Source organism: Bison bison, unplaced genomic scaffold (assembly GCF_000754665.1).
Source record: "Bison bison bison isolate TAMUID 2011002044 unplaced genomic scaffold, Bison_UMD1.0 scf7180017864452, whole genome shotgun sequence".
NCBI lineage: Eukaryota > Metazoa > Chordata > Mammalia > Artiodactyla > Bovidae > Bison > Bison bison.
Window position 1 is genome coordinate 11351250 of NW_011495014.1, and position 4799 is coordinate 11356048.

The window sequence follows — 4799 nt, forward strand, 5'->3', positions numbered from 1 at the left end:
CCGCCTTTTCTCTTTCTTTCTCTCCTCCCTCTCTTTGACCTTCCCTTCTTTCCTTTCTTCCTCCCTTTCTTTCTTTCCTTCCTTTTCTCTTCTTTTGTTTTCACCCCACCCATGATTATAAATATACCTTTCTTGATCAGTATTCTGTTACTACTCATCCCTTTAGTTTCTTTCTATCCAAAGGAAAAAAAAAAAAGGTTTGTGGCTTTAAGTTTATCAGAAAAGGAAGAAAGAAAGATAGAAGAAGGAAGAAGTTTTCATATACTGGAATCTAGGAATCTAGTCCCATTTCCCCAGCGCCCTCATGACTCCTCTCGCAAGGACTCATTAGTTTAAAAGTCACATCTCTTGGTGGAACTACAGTGCAGAGTGGCCATGATGGAGAGCATTAATGGCAGAACTGCCACCATTGAGCAGCTAGCTAATCATGGCACCAGCTGCTTTATACACATATCATGAAATCCTCATAACTGAAGTAGTTTATTACCTTTATACACATGATAAAAGTGGGGTTTGGAGACATTGAGTAACTTGCCCAGAGTCACAGCCAGTAAGCAGAAAGACAGATAATATCTAACTCTATTCGGTGCCAAGATCTGTGGTTTTTTGTTCATCTGCTTTGGTGAGAGGGGAGATATTAACCAGTCTAGAATCCTAGCTTTTCTGTACCTTTCTTTTCTTGATACTAATTTATAGAATAAATTGAAATAAAACAATTTTATTTGATCTCTCCTGTGTCACTTCAGCCCAAAGCACCTCCTTGTTGCTGATGGTGTTTAGACATATCTTTATATGTTTTGATGGTGTTTAGACATCACCTGTTATACTGGTGAATAACACATCGTAGATATTTTGCCAGTCCTTTTTCATGTCCTACATGTGAAGTCAGAGTTCCTCTAGACCTAAGGTAATAATGTAATTAATCATTCAAACTGGGACACTTTTAAAAATGAAAATAAGTGCTTTAATAACTATGCTGGGCAACCTGGAGCTGCCAGAGGTAAACTGGGATGTATGGCCACCCTCTCATGACAACCTGTAACCAAGCGAGTGTCTCCTATGGACAAAGAGTATTGATGGTCTGGCCTTAACTAAACACCATGCAAAGCAAGAGAACAGAGGTGGGGGGAAGAGACGCTGGACCAGCCAAACCTAAAGCTGTCTCAGAAGCCATTGCTGCATTTGTGTGCCTGGCTCTGTGTGCTGAGAGAGGGAAAGTAGCTAGAAATTAATCACTCAGATTTAGAATTATCGTTGGCCCTGTTTTTTAGGAAGTAGTTCTGGAACTTCAGTGTGCTTAAGAATCACCAGCGTTTTTATTTAAAATAACTTAGAGATGTTGAAACTATAGTCTGAGGTGGGCCCAGGAAACTGCATTTTAATATCCCTCCCTGCTCTTAGGGCTTTTGATCTAGGTAATTTATGAACTACCCTGGGAAGGAAAACTGTATTCTATGGTATGAAGACTTCACACACTTACTCTACTAAGGTGGGCCTAGTGGCAGAGGAAGTCCCTGCAGGACTTAATAACGCAGGTATTTACAACATGAAGATTTGCTTGTAGATAATGTCTGTTTCACCTGAATCACCATTTGATTCAAATCATTTGAACCATGTTAACTTTATAATTATTTTCAACGTAGATTCTCAGGGATTCTTAGTCATGTATATGTGTGTGTATACACACACACACATACACACACATTCTTGTTATCTTTATACTGAATTCAAAGAAAAGAGAGAGAACATGTTCCATGCTTTTTGATAATCACAGTAATAATAGTTGCCATTATTGAGCACGGGTCCTGTGCCAGACATTTATATATATTACCTTGAATACAAACACCCTCAGCAGTAAGTCATGTTAGCTGTTTTATAGATGATGGACCCCAGGCTCAGAGAAGGTAACTTCCTGAGGTGTCACAGCTAGTACCTGACAGACCTGCCATTTGAAACCAGATCAGCTGCCTTGCCCTTGAAATATTTAGTGAACGCATAAGCGCCATGTAAGCACTGACAAATACTTGTTGGAAGGCCACACCATGCATGTGAACTAGCATGTCTTTCTGGAGGAAGCATTCCTAGACAGAGTGAAGCCCTGAATGTGACTTTGAAAAATGCTGAGGCATTGCTTGATATAAAAAGGCAGGATAAAGCTGATTCTCAGTTAACATTTGGAAACTTGGGGATACAGCTCACTGTTTTCCCGCCTGGCCTCTGGATTTATTTCTCCTTTGTTGGCTGTGCTGCTGCTCCGCTCTTTATTCGTATTTTCAAGGAAACACAAGTAAAGCGACTGTTCTTTCATTGCACTCCCTTCCTGCAGTCAGCCTGCTCCTCCAAGCACCATGGGCTGGTTCCATACGCAGCGTGTCGTGTGGAAGGGCTGGTGGCAGCTGCAAGTTGGTGTGTGACACATTGAGTAGTCATATTTCTCTTCTCTGTGGCCCTCCAAAGCCCTTTCCAACATAACTTTTCCCCATCTGTTCTCGTTTGCACTGCATAATAGGGGACAGGTTTTGGAACTTGGGATTCAAAAAAACATTAAGAGAAAATAAAAATGAGATGGAATTTGAGTAGAAAGAAACTCACTGGCTCCTCCCTCCCCCTCCTCAGTTACTGGGATCATTACCAGAGTATTAAATTGATCAAGGTTTTCCTCTAGTTGATTCTCTTTATGTGGTAGTGGGGAAATATGGGAGCATTTGAAAATCTCTTTAAGCTGTCTGCATAGCAATGAGATAGACAGCATGGCCGAGTCATTAGCAGATACAGCATCGCCTGGTACCTGACTTAAAGTTTTCCCCCATTTGCTTAGAATCTCTAATAAGTTGCGTTAATTGCCTCATGCTCCCCTATAAAATGGAAGGCTCGATGTGAATTTTAGAATACTTAGAGACAGTTTTCTAAAATGCCCTAAGCCCACCTCTGAGCATGCAATAAATGATTTTGGCAATGATACAAACATCTTTAAATTTTAAAAGTAATAAATTTCGTCTAACATACACTAGGAAAAGAACTGCAAATGGCACAATATACCCATGATTTCACAGATATTTTTGCACAGGATGAGTCTAAACTAGGCGTTTAAGTTTAAAAAGTGAACAAATTTAAAGAAGAATATTCAGCAAGTAATAATAAAAATGAATACAGCAAAACATGCAAGTTTAGCAGCTTAGGAAGCAACCATAGCAGAGCAGTGGTCTTTTAATTCTTTATCTTAGGAAAATCTTTATTGTGTAGGCCTCACGTTCCCAATGTTGGATGAATCACAAAATCATCATCAGTCTAGCAGGGCCTTCTAATCCTTTTGAGATCAGCCTTCTTTGAGAATCTGATTAAAGTTATGTATTTCCCCTGAAAATGCATATTACCATATACAAACACACTTCTGCATATAATTTCTGGGTTTTCAGAACCACTCAGGGTCTATCTGTGGAATCTTGCAGATTGGGGGAACAGAAATTCAGGGTTGTGTCCACTTACTCATTCTCTGCTTCCTTAAATTCACAGGTCAGTTGAGCCTTTAAGCTACACCTTCTATATATCTGCAAGGAACACCCTTTCCTCACTGCCTGCCCAGGGCAAAGCCACCCAGCCTGCTGCCTACAATCATGTAGATAGTAAGGAAACTATCCTCTCTCTCCCCTCTCTCCCCACTTTTTAAAAATAATAAAAAGTGCAAAAAAGTTCTGTGGCTGACACTTCTGTTGCTTGTCCCAAGTCAGACCAATTAGTGTCCTATTTTCCATCAGAACTTGAAAAGAGAGGTGCATGATATGAAGCTCAGGAAAGGGTCCTTGTTTGTTAATTCTGCAGAGAAGAGTGCCAGGTGCAGAGAGGTGATCTATAAGTGCTTTTGATGGTATTGAACCCTTCAGCAAACTCCTTCAAAGCTGAAGATGCTCTGTTTCAGTAAATTATTCTCATAACCCATTTCCACCCTCTTCCCCAAATACGCAGTCATTTGTGAGAAAGCCAGTGGTAGTATTGCTAAGAATAATGGTGACCACCTGCACTGAATGAATGTATCCCAGGCACTGTACCTCCTCCACTGCAGGCTCTATGTTCCTTCACTTCATATCTTCAGCTCCCTCATGAGGCAGGTAGTATTATCTTCTCATTGTGCAGATAAGGAAACTGAGGTTATAGAGTCAGAAAGTGCTAGAACCGGTAATCAGAACCAGGACCACCTCACACCAGACCTAGCAATTTTTGTCCTCTAAACGCTGAACTTTTTCCTTTTCAAAGAAGTGAAACATATTACCCTGTCCCTGTCTTTCTGTTGTTTCCTTTTTCCTCCATCCTGCTATCTCCAATAATTTTTGTCCAATTATACTAGCCAATACAGATGTATTATCTCTCCTTCTTTTTAAACTCAAATGGTAGCATATGATCCAATTGCCTTTTTTTCCTCCCAATTATCACTATGTTGAAGAGCTCAGTTCATAGCAATACATGAAGAATTTCCTTATTATTATTATTTTTGATGATTTCAAGTTCTTTTTCTACTCCCACATATGTATTTTATCTTCTCTAAAATGTTTAGCAAAAAGAATAACATAAGGCTTACACTCAATTTCACTGTTTACATATAGAGAATTTCTCCTGTTTTCACCTACTTTGCTTAGAGCTCCCCCTGCAGATGGTGACTGCAGCCATGAAATTAAAAGACGCTTACTCCTTGGAAGGAAAGTTATGACCAACCTAGATAGCATATTCAAAAGCAGAGACATTACTTTGCCAACAAAAGTCTGTCTAGTCAAGGCTATGGTTTTTCCTGTGGTCATGTATGGATG